Genomic DNA, 13,989 nt, shown 5'->3' on the forward strand with positions numbered 1-13,989 from the left:
TTTGAACAATTTATTGACTTTTGGAATTTAGAACTAAGGATATCACACTAAGGTGTTTTTTTCTTATGGTAAAACTATTGTCTGTATTGTTGTATAACTCTGGAGGACAAACACAAAAACATTTGTTAAAGTTTCCATGCCAACATTCGGCAAATCATAGTACTCTACACTAAAAAGTTCGCTTTCGAGATCAAGCGACATTTTGTTATGATCAACTTCATTGTGGAGAAAACTATTGCGTTGCTTTTGCAAGCTCGGTCAATTTCTGCAAACTTCACAAGACGTGGTGATCGGTTATAGTAATAGAAATAAATTTAATACTCAGAAATTTATTTCTGTTACATATTATATGATCAATCAGAGTAGATGATCTCTCTAGGATCCGAGATGCTTAGGAAATGATTTGTTCCCCGGCTTGATTTATGAGAACATTCGTGTGCTTTTCAGTTGCGCTCTCTTGCTTGAGTAGATCGATGTTCATATCAATCACTAATTATAAGCAATCAATATTTTCGAAGAATTTTACCAGAATATTATCAAGGTCCACAATGAGTTTCGCTTTAGAGTTGGATGGCAAATTATAATCACAGCCCACAAAGTACGTTATTCTTGAAGGAGTCGTACATTTCAGCAGTAAAACATTTTCAAACCCTGCGTCAAATATTTCAGTTTCAATAGAATCATGCACACATATACCAGTGCTCTGTTTTTGCTAACGTGACAACGGTTGAAATATGTGTAATTATCGATTTTGAAATGAAGCGCTTTCGATTGGTCCTCCACTCAAGTCTCTGTGAGACAAATGATAGAATATGTAAAATTTTTGGTTACAAGATATTGAAGGTCGTCAAAATGTTTATTTAAAGGCCAAATGTTGACATGGAAAAACAAAAGATTTGTCAAAGTAAAATTTCTATAGCTATAAATACGATGAGTATTTTGTGAAGAAGGCAAAGGATCAATCACTGATAAGGTTTGCTTGCCCATTTTAAAGCAATCTCGAAAAATTTTGAAACGCTCTTTGATCGTCATAAATGTGTTTAGTAATGTTTTTCAATCATTCGCATTACATACAAAAACCTTATCATTCAACGATTGAACAGAATTGACAGTAGGATCTCTGCGTAAAGAAAACAATATTCTCGAACAAAATAGTGTCAGATCATCGTTGAGAGGAATTTTTGATTTGAAGTTTAAATTTCTGATTCTGATTGCAAGTTTTTCTTGTTCCGCATCATTTCTATTTTCTTCTCTTTTCGAACAAAACGAGCAATCTAGGATCGCTTACCGCCATTTTTGGAAAGGAGCCGGTGACACACACTGATATTGTCCCCTTTCAAGCTCACCCCACAGTAACCTGCCACCTTGATCCCTTCCTTGTATGGATCCTCGTTGCTACCTCCATCATCCAGCACAACAATCCTCACATTGCTTTGCCTCCCTTATTGCTGAACTGCATTTGTCTCGAAACTTGTTTCTCCATCCATTACCGGGGCACCAGCTTGACTGCTCCTCTCTGAGATCTTGTTGTGAGCACAAAACCCTCACTCAAAGAATGGCCGGGCCAGGAATTTCATGGGAATGCCTTTTGGGAGCCAGATTCTTCACCAGACGATGATCTCATTCACCTCAGGGTCATCAACAGTGCACTCCACCATATGATAACTCCCATTCTCTTCCGCAGTTTGGGTTTGACTTATTGCGAACCACCCCTCAACTTTTTCCGAAACAATTTAATAAGTTTACTACAATTATAGATTTATAACAAAAATGTAACAAGTTTATCACAACCTGAGTAAATCGAAAAGGAGGGTGGGGGGTTGGCAGAAGCTGGTCAAATTTTAAGATATAGAACCGCCCTTCACCCCATAAAATAATCTCGTTGAATGGAGGGGGGGGGGTAAGGGATATTTGACCACTAATCTGGAGTCTGGGAGAGACCCGACTTGTGTACTTAGAGATTAATAAGTCTTAATGCTCTAAGAACGTTGCACAGCCATTCAATGCCCTCCGGTCTCTAGCTCTAGTGAAAATGGCAGACTTACCAATATATAGAAATCCTATAGCTCGCCAATCACATTTGAGAAAAATGTGAATTTTGCTTTCTGATTATCTGATTGGTCAACTATTCCTCCATGATTTAAAATAGAATATGAACGTTGACGAAAATTTGCCCAGAAACCGCGAAAAGCTGAAATATAAACATAACCGACTAACGTCAGGCGGTTTGCTCTCAAACGATCGGCGAGCAGTGGGCTTCGTCCATAGCTGGCAACAATTTATTGAGGCTTGCTTTAGATTAATTCGACTCTGCAACTTTTAGTTTTTTATACTTGTTAGTAAGTAAACCTACGAAAAAGCTGATATTTTAATATTTTTCAAATTATTTAAGAAAGCTTCCAGATTTCGCAGTGAAAATGTTCAACACTCTTTTTTGAGTCTGAAGTTATGTCAGGTAACCCATCTTCAAGACTTGAAGAGCTTCGTTTAACAATAATGATCGCTAAACTCAGAAAAGTTCAAAAATATTCACTAATTTTGAAATCAATTACAAATTTTAACAAAATCTCGCTGAAATTCAAGTTATTAAAACCTTCCAAACCATTTCATTGTCTCAAGAGACTATCCAGTATCCCAATTTAAGGTTTCAATAGTTTCACTGGCTCATAAAGACCCATAAACATGGAAAATAAGAAAAATTTTCCAAAAAATTGAAAAATTATCTTTTATCAAAAATTTGATGAAAAATGGAGTCAAAAGTTTGTTTGCCCGGTTTTAACGCAGTTTTGACAATTTTGGGAAACGCTCATTAAACATCATACAAAGAGTTTAGCAATGTTTTTGAACCATTCGCATTATATAAAACAATCAATTCATTCAACGATTGAACAGAATTGATGGTAGGATCTCTACGTAAAGAAAACAATATTCTCGAACAAAATAGGGTCAGATCATCGTTGAGAGGAATTTTTGATTTCAGGCTTAAAATTCTGATTGAGATTGCAGGTTTTTCTGGTTCCGCATCATTTCTATTTTCTTCTCTTTTCGAACAAAACGAGCAACCTAGGATCGTTTACCGCCATTTCTGGAAGTGAGCCGGTGACATACACTGATGTCTTCCCTTTTCAAGCTCACCCCACTGTAAGCTGCCACCTTGATCACTTCCTCGTATGGATCCTCGTTGCTACCTCCATCATCCAGACCAACAATCCTCACATTGTATTGTCTCCCATATTGCTGAACTGCATTTGCCACAAAACTTGTTTCTCCATCCACTACCGGGGCACCCGCTTGACTGCTCCTCTCTGAGATTTTGTCTGTGAGCACAAAACCCGCAAAGGAATGGCTGGGCCAGGAATGGCCGGGCCAGCAATGACCGGGCTAATCTGGAATCTGGGAGTGACCCTACTCGTGTACTTAGAAGCTATTAAGTCTTAATGCTTTTAGAAAGCTGCACAGCCTATTAATGCCCTCCGATTTAGTGAAAATGCAGACCAATATATAGAATCTTTATAGATCGCCAATCACATTTGAGAAAAAGTGAATTTTGCTTTCTGATTGACTGCTTAGTCAACTATTTCAACCATTAACTGTAGAAACTATGTGAGAGCTTATGATCTAACGTTAGAAGAGGTCCCTAGGACCATTTTGCCGGAAAAAGAAAAAAAAAACTCAAAAAAATTGTGAAAGTTGTAAATGTTTTTTAAAATTGCTGATATTATAATCTTCAAAAACATGCCATTACATGTAGGAGCTATGCAATAGCATATTATTAAACCTTAGAGGAGGTTATGTGCCTCTTGAGACTGGAGATACCAAACAAATGGCAAAAAATAAAAAAAATGGAAAAATTTTTAAGTTGCATATAAAAGCTGCTAAAATTTGTGATAAGGAAAATCGAAAACTAATTCATAGCCAAAAAACATTTTACAGTAACTTAAGTTCACAGCCTAACGGAGACTGTGTGCTAAGATGAAAAACCTGATTAATGTCAGAAAATGTCAAAAAAATTAGAAGAAAATGCAAGTTATGTAACAAAAACTAGTAAAATTCTTGGTGTTGAAATCTTGTAAAACATCCCAATACATGAAAAACTATACGGACACCTTTTTTCAAACCCTAAAGGAGGTTCCTCTGCTCTTGAGGCTGGGGAATCCTGAAAACCAAAAAATGCAGTTTTATAATAAAAAAGCTAAAATTTGTCAATTAGAAAATTCAAAGCATTTCTATAGCAAAATTTTTTTTTAGTAATCTATTACCAAAATTTTTAGTACGTTTTCTGGCCCATGCGTCTGCAACGACCCGATTAATGAAAATAAATTTCAAAAAAAATATTCAACAGCGCGTTTGGGGGTTGGAGTAATTGTGAGAGGGGTCTAATGTGGGGTGTCTTCAACCTCTAAGAGCCACCCATCACACCACACACCACATATTTAAGTGTCCCATCACACCACACACCACATATTTAAATATTTTGAGCTGAAACAGTGCTGAAAGGCTCTAAGAGCACTTAACGCCCACTGGGCGCTACCTGTTCATCTTTTTTTTTGAGGACAAAAAGTCAGACGAAAAATTGATCGAGCGAAAAACAGCACTAATATAATTGCAACAAACCTCCTTTGATAGCGATTAAAATTTATATTTTTTTTGGAGTGAAACAGGCGTGAGGTTCGCTTATGATAGTTTCATTTCAATTCTTAAGTGTCATGCAGGCATGGCCATGGCTCGCGAGGCATGGCCAGATGCGGAAACAAATCTATTATTTGGCATTGGGCTTCGTCAGATTTAGGCTAATTGAACGCATAAAGATACAGTGTTTTATCTCAACAATTCACAATCCTTCAAATTTCTACATTTTGGTACGTCAATTTAATAAGACGTCACCCCGAGCTTTAGCTGTTAACCTGTTTCTGAGGACTAAACCTAGTCACCGGAAAATTGCATAGAAAACATTGCTGCGGCAACAAATCAACCGCTTCACAAATAGCAAGAAGAACCCTTCCTCAAGGGCAAATATCAAACTTAGATAAATCACTTTCCTTTTAAAGAAATAAAGGAACAATGACAACAAGTAAAAACAAGTTAATAAAATGCATATAAGTTTGAGCTTATTTGCGTTTATTTAATCCAAGAAATGCTGTTCGACAAAACTGTTGAAGCGGAATTTAGACTCTCTTTTCGCTTTCTGTCGTAAGGTGATGTAGCTCATGTTGTTTCTTGAGCAATCTTCTTCAAGTTGGTCCAGCCACGTCTTGCGTTGACCCCCCTGGAGGTCGTTTAGCATAACGATATTTTTCTATCGGCTCCCAGGTGAAGGCTCGAAGCGCTAGACGATCGTCATTCATCCTCAGGACATGGCCAAACCATTTCAACCGTTTAATCATGATCATTGCGGAAAGTGTCGACATAGGTGATCTAGCCAGTACTTCTTCATTTGTCACCCTCTCTATATATGATAAACATAGTATCCTTCGCAGACAACGGGTGTGAAAGCTCTCAAGTTTCCGTTGCGTTGATTTATTCATGATCCACGTTTCAGAGCTATATAAGACCACTGATAACACAAGAGCTCTATATAACTTGCATTTGAGGGGAATACTAAGTTGTTTGCTCTTCCAAAGCTTCTGAAAGCTCGCAAATTGCTCTCTCCCTTCCGCCAGCTGGACACTGATTTCCTTTAGGTCACCATGTTGCAAGCTCACGAAAGAACCGAGATACTTGAAAGCTTCTACTTTTTCGAACTCCACTCCATCTCAATCGTGGACATTGCAGGATAAAATGCGAGATCTTCCAGCCTTTTCTCTGCCGCAGTATCGTCACTCGTGAATTCGTCGGCCTTTCACAGTCACGAATTTCCTAGTGCACTTCTGACAAGTGAGGCTTTTCTCTAGCCCAACAAATTATGACGCGCTGTCTTCGACACTCTTGGAATTCTTAGACTTGCAGAATCTGGCTTCATGAACTTTGCAGCCTCTTGCAGTGTCGAAGCGACGTTTACAACCTGAACATACACAACTCTCGTCATCAGAGACCGCAGATGATCTGTTACTCGCCGTAGACACTAGATCAGCAACCACTGACCTCTCGTCGCTGCTAATTGTCACAAGCTCAGCCTCCGCTGATCTTTTCAATCTCAGTTTCTCGCCAGCTAGTGTCTCGAACCAGCCCGCATTCTTCCTCTTGCCCACCAGCACCTTACTGCCAATGAGTAGTCGGGATTGGTTTTCGGCCTCAATGAGAGTCCCAAAACGGCCCTTGTGGTTTCCTGTTAGACCTTCCTCGATTTTTTGAGCAATAGGTACACTGGCTCCGGGTTTTTTGCTTTTAACACCCATATTCTTTGTCTTCCCAACATTGATCATTAGGCCAACAGCCTTGGCTGAAGATTCAATTCTGTGTAGATTTGCTTGAACTTCGGAATCAGAGACGCCCAATAGGGCAACATATCGGTGAAGTCAAGATCAGCAACACAGCGTTCAATGTCGATTCCTCCTTGAACTGAATTAGCCAACACATAGTTTATCACAAGGTCAAAGAGAATAGGCGACCATACATCGCCCTGGCGAACACCAGTTTTTGCGTCGAATATCTCGGCCTTCTCGCCCTCTGCCTTGACGCAGCACTTGAAGCCTTCGTAACTGTTGCGGATGAAATTCACAACTTTTTGTGGGAGCCCGTAAAGTTTCATTATCTTGTACATCATCTCGCGGTCCACCGAATCGAATGCAGCGCGGAAATCAATGAAACAAAAACTGACATCCAATTGGAAAGCCATGCATTTCTCTAGTATTTGCCTCAACGCAAACAGTTGGTCAGTGCAGATTCCCAGTGGTCAGGGAATCCGCATTGTTCTTCTCTTAGCACTTGATCAAGTGCATCTTTGCATCCATTCAGGATGACTGATGCAAAAGTTTTTCCAGGTACCGAGAGCAGTGAAATTCCGCGATAGTTCCCACACTCAGACCTTTTTCCTTTGTTTTTGTATAGCGGGACAACTTCTGCTAACTTCCAGTCTTGATGAAAAATTTGTTCAGTCCAGCACTTGTTGACAATGTCCCACAGCCATTCAGCGATTCCATTATGCGACTTTAGCATTTCGGCAGAAATATCGTCTGGTCCGCTTGCTTTACCGTTTCTCAGTTTACGGACGGCATAGAGAACTTCATCAAACTGAATTGGACCTAGGTCTATTTCAAGACTCTCGGAATCTTCCACTATGCTCAATACAGAATTGCCCCTGGTCATGGCTGGATTTAACAGATGCTTTAAGTGCTCGGTCCAAAATTCCAACCTTTCTTCTTTTGTTTTCAGAGGCTCGCCTGTGGATGAAACTAATTTACTTATATGAGGACTCCACTTCCGGCATAACTGTTTTGACTCCCCAAACACTTCTTTCAGGTCACCTTTGTCTGAATGACGCTTATCGTACTTCTTTGCAGCAATTAGAGAACACTCGCAGCGCCTCCACGCTACTATGCTTCCTCAACTGTAACTCGGCCCGTTTCCTAATCAAAGCCAGCGTTCCAACTGTAATCCAGGGTTTGTGCACACGCTTTTCGGGGATGAGTAGTTTCGTTGCCGCTGCATTAAGAGCCGTTCAAAAATTTGCCCAAGATTGTTCTACGCCTTCAACAATATCGTTCTCATCAAGATAGCGTTTCACATCTGCGCAGAAAGCTTCACGCGTGACTTCATCGCGCAACTTGGCAGAGCAGAATTTTGGTTGACTGCGTGGCTTCTGTGCCACTAATTTGAATCGCACTTCAGCAATGACCATTTCGTGATCGATGAGAGTGATCTTTCCCCTCCTTGTCCTAACGTTGTGCAAACAACCCTGTGCCTCCAACCGAATAAGATATGATCTAATATAATCTTTCGCATCTGTTGGTCAGTTGGGCTAAATGTATACTGGTGTCGAAACCAGGTTCCACCAATCAACGGGTCATGAGAGACACAAAACGACAACAATTTTTCTGAGTTATCATTCTCCTCGCCCATTCCAAAGGGACCTCGGCAATGCACGTTGACATCAGATTGTTGACCAGGTTCCGCATTGAAGTCTCCGACGAGTCAGACTCTCTCCCTTTGTTTGAAACTGGATACCAAGCTGCTCAATTGATTCCAAAATTTGTCTTTCGCTAAGTCGTCAGCTTCATTTGTGGGCGCTACTACTACTACTACTACTACTACTACTACTACTACTACTACTACTACTACCACTATTACTACTACTACTACTACTACTACTACTACTAATACTACTACTACTACTACTACTACTACTACTACTACTACTACTACTACTACTATTACTACTATTACTACTACTACTACTACTACTACTACTAATACTACTACTACTACCACTACTACTACTACTACTACTACTACTACTACTACTACTACTACTACTACTACTACTACTACTACTACTACTACTACTACTACTACTACTACTACTACTATCCAAAGATGCCAATGCTGCTAGGATGAGGATTTGTTTACTTAAACTGTCAGTTTTTACCTCTTATTCGACAAAATTGACGAAAACCGACAAAAATCGTCACAAACCGACGCTTCTTACAAGCAAAACCGATGAGACTGACAAAAACCGACAAAAACCGACGCTTTGTACGTCGTTTTTGTCGGCATTTCTCAACGCGGGTCGTAGAATACCAGAAACCACTTGCAATAAGAGACTCGTGCAATTAATCTCTTAGCTCACTTCTAATTTAATAATTAAAAAACAAATGAAAACAACAACGCTAAATGTAGTAAGACACAACCAATTTTAACTGAGGAATGTGGTGAGGTCTGAGGTGGCATTGGAAGGCTGGGATATAGGGGTTCGAAATGACGGTTAGATCTGTGTAGGTGAGGGGGTGGGGCTGGTTTTATATGTATGTGGACACAGGAGTCAATTTTCGATCAAGATTGCAATATATAGATCGATGGCAGGGGAGGCAGTTTGTTGAGGTATAGTTTGCGGGGTGAATAGTGCCCGATGGGTAGTTAGATAGGTAAGGTGGGGGTTAGTTTGGTGTAGCTGTATAAGTTAAAACAGTCAACCGAATTTTCCATTCATCAGCAAAATTGGATTCAACACTGCATAATCGTTCACAAAAGAAAACAAAATGCAATGTATCAAGATAATGGCGTTCGGGCAAACGATTATGTTTTGAACGGAAACTTTTGATGCTCATTTTGGCAGAATTTTCTCTTATCACGGATCATTTTAATGCCGGTCATTCTACACAGATGAATTCAGAAAACCGAAAGTTATCGAGTCAAATTTTATCTTCTCTCATAGGTTTTACGATTAGATCTATTCCAAATTAGGCTGAAGAAACTTTCTAACCCTCCTGCCTATGTTGGATGCAACTCTCTACGATTTTAATCAACTCGATTCTTATTGGTTATTATTCTCGAGTTTAGTTTTAATATTTGTCTGCTACATTTATTTGATAATATCCCGAGGCCCAGAAGACGTTGGGAGGAAGACGTACGCATTCCGGACAATGTTTGTACGAAGGTGCAACGCTGTCGGAACCATATTTGAGTTTTTCATTCCATGAACTGGTTTAGTAAACCCTAAGTTGGGTTTCTTCAACTATACAAAATCAACAATCTTGAGGTGCTGCTCGGCCATCGTCTGCAATTCAGGTCTACGGTTCAGAGCAGTTACTTAATCTTTGAGCCGACGCGAAAAAGTTGATCTCGTAATTGACTAAGCGAGAGACTACCGCTTACAATGATTGAACTCGTATGCGCCAAAGATTACGAAATTCTGGCTGGCTGGTTACCAAGTAAAAATTGATCAGATCTTAATTGGGCAAGTTAGAAGATGTGGGGGCTTAAGTGCTCTAATAATTGTAATTTGGTTGCAAGCTGGACATGACACATGAGAGTCAAACCTGTATAAAAATTTTTGAAAAAACCTTGGTATTCATGGTCAAAGATTTAGATTAAAAATTAATTTAATCCCTGATTTATGGCTGACAAAATTTTATAGATGCCAAGAAAACAAAACAGAATTTTGATTAGACATAGATTGGTTTTCGCGCAAATTCAACAAAATGAAATATCATAGTTTACTTGAATAATTTAGCACGGTCGTGCAACCAATTTTTTGCTACTGACCAGAGAATGGATTTTATTCTACCAACGAACAGCAATCCCACCAGAGAGGCTAACAACTCTACAAAACTTTACCTTTATTTAGAATTTTCTTCCGCAAAACCTACTTTATATTAAAATTTAAACTTGCTCTTAGTATTTTCACTAGTACAACGCAAAATTAATTAAAGATCTAGTGGCTACTATAGTGGCGACAGCCAGTATAACAATGGAGACTAATGGAGATTTATCTCGCGTTTGGCATACCAACCTCACAACCAGGAAAACGAATTGTAAATATTTGTCGAGATTGAGACAATCAAGACTGCCTTAGTCAATTTTTCAAATGAGTACCCCACCTTCCCCCCCAAAAATAAAACGCTCTATATAAAAAATGAAACAATTTAACTGATAGTGGAAAAGTTTTTAATTTTATAAGCGACACACTCTACAAGCATCGGGGAGAGCCAGCCTAATCATAATATGCGATAAGAAATAATAGATGCCAACAACGGGAAGGTGCCTGTAAAGTGGTCAGCAGCTATTCATATCCAATTTAGGAAATTTGTATCAAGTAAGAAATAACAGTTCAGTTTCTAAAGACTAAAGTTGAGATAAGGAGTTGTTTTTTAGGCAAAAAGTTTTTATGAAAATTTTGACTGTTTTTTGTACCCAATAAAAATGAACTATTTTGTGGAAAAATTGGAAAAAGCTTAAAACTATTACAATCAGAGCAACGTATCCAAATTTGTTAGCAGAGGATCATGAAATACATCGTTGCTGCAAATTTTCCAATAAATGCAACATTTTTGATGAAGGTAAAAAACAAGTCTAACTGAATTTAAAAGCGAACCATTTGATGATTTCAAAGACAAATCACATTGATTAATAGCGAGATAGCTAAATGACATGGTTGATCATGTCGCATGTGTTCGAGTTTTGTAACCTAAATCAGAACACAAGATAATTGACAAAGATGCGAGAATCGCAAATGCCGAAAACAATGGAAAGATTGCAAAATTGCAGACGAACAACCCGGAACTAAATACAGGATCAAGAGATGATTTCCATTTTGAGAAACAAAAAAACTCAACTCAATGAAATTTTCTTATAGGAAGTAACAAAATTGAGAGCACTGTGCAAAAAATCAAAAAAGATGCTGCGTTTTTTTGACTGAAATATGGCAGCATGGGTTTTGAGAACAGAAAAGTCAGAAAAAAGTTTGTTGAAGAACTGGAAACGAGATGAGGTAGTCGAACCAACAAATTCCGAATGGGCAGCACCATCTTTTATAGTACCAAAAATCGCAACCTACCGCTTGGTTGTTGACTACCGTGTCTTAAACATACAATTAGAGAAAAGATGCTGGCCATTATGGGGAAACAATGAGGTGTTTGATTCTCAGGAAGAAAACATGTACTTCTCAAACAGAGATCTTTTGGATAGTTTTAAATGGCGCTCGTTGAAAAGAGTCAAAAATAAATGTTCTTTTGAACATCTTTGGGCCTCTAGAGGAGAAGACTTCCTATGGGACTAGCATCTGCGCCAAAAGCTTTTGGAAGCCTATTGCAATTAATTTTTGCTGGCCTCGGTAACGAAATAACACCTATTCATCATGATGACGTTTCTGTTTTCAGGAGAACCTTCAAAGAACATCTGAAACGGTTAGAACTGTTTTTCCAACGTTTATCGGAGAGGGCAATGGAAGATGAGAGGATCAAACCCAATTTAGTCCAAAAACGAGTTAGCTTCTTGGGGAACATTATAACAGAGAGCGGAGTCAAATTTGACCCAGAGGAAGTAAAAGCGGTAAAAAATTGAAAGAGCCATCCTTCTCTGGGACGCTATGGGCTATTTAGGCCTTGTGTGCTATCATCAAAAATTGTCCCGGGTTAAGGAAAAACAGCAGAACCTCTCTAGAGATTTCTAAAAATTTAAAAAATTCTGTAACATAATTAAAGAAGAAATTTTTGCAAGCCCCTGTTTTAAGATACCCAAACTTAACTACGGATGGTTCGCCAACAGGCTTGGGAGCAATTTTTGAACCAAAACAGGGAACCAAGTTTAGTCCAAAAACGAGTTAGCTTCTTGGGGCACCTTATATCAGAGAGCAATGTTATTATTCAGCAATTAAAGGGGAATTATTCCCATTTTTTTCATTAATGCAACATTTTAAGAGCTATTTACTTGATCAACACTTTCAAATTGCAGCGAGCCCCAGAGCTCTTGCATGGATCTACAGTTTTAAGTGCTTAAAGAAAATGTTCAAAACTCAAAAGATAAGAGCTGAAAAGAGCTTATATTGTAAACGAAAATCCATGATTGAAGACATGTAATTTAAGTTCTGAAAACAGTTTGAATTTTCAATGAAAGAGAAACGCTAAAAAGAATTTGAAATCTGAAAAAAGTGAAGAAAAGTGGCGAGACAAATGTTGAAAATCGATTAAATTATCAAAAGAAAAAATCGATGACATGTAAACAAAGTGTTTAATATCGCAAATAATGTGCGAGAAAAGTTTTGAAGAAAGCTAATAAAAATAATGAAAACGTGGAAAGGGCCGAATTATGTCGAAACGCCCTGAAAAACACGTTGAAAAATTTTTAGAAATGGCCTATTTTGACTTTGTAATTAAAAAAACCAAAAGGGCAATTAATCTGCAGACATTTGGCGCATTGAAAGAAAAAGAGGCTCGTTTTCTGGAGATCGGTGATCCAGACTGCACTGTGTGGTGAAGATTACGATTACTTCAACGGAGGAATCTTACACAGTTGTCCTTTTCAGATGCTGTCAAATGTTGATTTTATGTAAGAAATGCATTCAAAATTCCCCAATTCATGTGCATTTTTATCTTGCATTTTTCTGCAAAGAAATTTTTCAATCGTGGCTCTCAGCGCCTTTATCACATAATTCGTTGCAAAATTTTTAACCCGTGCTGTGGTCACAGTTTTTGAAATTAAGTGAAAACCCGTTTTTGTCGGTTTCTGTCGGTTTTGTCGGAATCATCGGTTTTACTTGTAAGAAGTGTCGGCTTTTGTCTGTTTTGTCGAAATTGTTGGTATTGTTGTAAGGGGCGTCCAATCCATCGGAATTGTTGGTTTCATCGGCTTTTCTTGTAAGAAACGTCAATTTCTGAAAGGTTATATCAAAGACAGTTTCAACATAAGAACCCAATTTGAGGTCGCGCTCGAAGTTGCCCCTGATCAGACCGTCCCAGGCAAGTGTGACCTCTGATCAGACCATCCCAGACCGAAGTGACCTATGATAAAAATAGTGTGTGCTCGATGTTTATTGTGGGTTCAAAGTGCGCTCGAAGCTTCCTCTGATCAGACAAGTATCAGACAATTGTTCAGACTAAAGTGCTTGGATGATCTCTGCAGATCTTCAATAACGAAATTATTGCACGAACAAAGCAAGAAATCTAACCAACAAGGCAACGCAACTGAGATTTGTTGCGGACCTAACAACTACCACTGCATATTACACAGGTAAAGGTTCCAGACCCAAGCAAGCTCTGATCAGAGTATCTTTTGTCTTCTGACTCTGCTCAGACCACTGAGCTCTAAACAATGAATCCTAAATCCGCTCAGTTCACTGAGTTGTTTGTCAGTTTTTTATTAATTTAAAGATAAATTCCTGGTTAATGACGTACGTAAAAACGAATTTTAGTAAAAAAAAATTATAGACATGCTTTAGATTTAACGTAGAACACTATCCAAGGAAATCTCTTATTTGATTCTTGTTTTATATCTGAATTTAAAACAATTTAATTGTGAATAAAAAACGTCGTATTGCAGTAATCGACCTTTCTTACGTTTTGAAACCAACAAAAACCGACGCTTCTTAGGTTTTGAAACCGAAGAAAACCGATCAAA

Source organism: Convolutriloba macropyga, chromosome 1 (genome assembly GCF_964194025.1).
Source record: "Convolutriloba macropyga chromosome 1, txConMacr16.3, whole genome shotgun sequence".
NCBI lineage: Eukaryota > Metazoa > Xenacoelomorpha > Acoela > Convolutidae > Convolutriloba > Convolutriloba macropyga.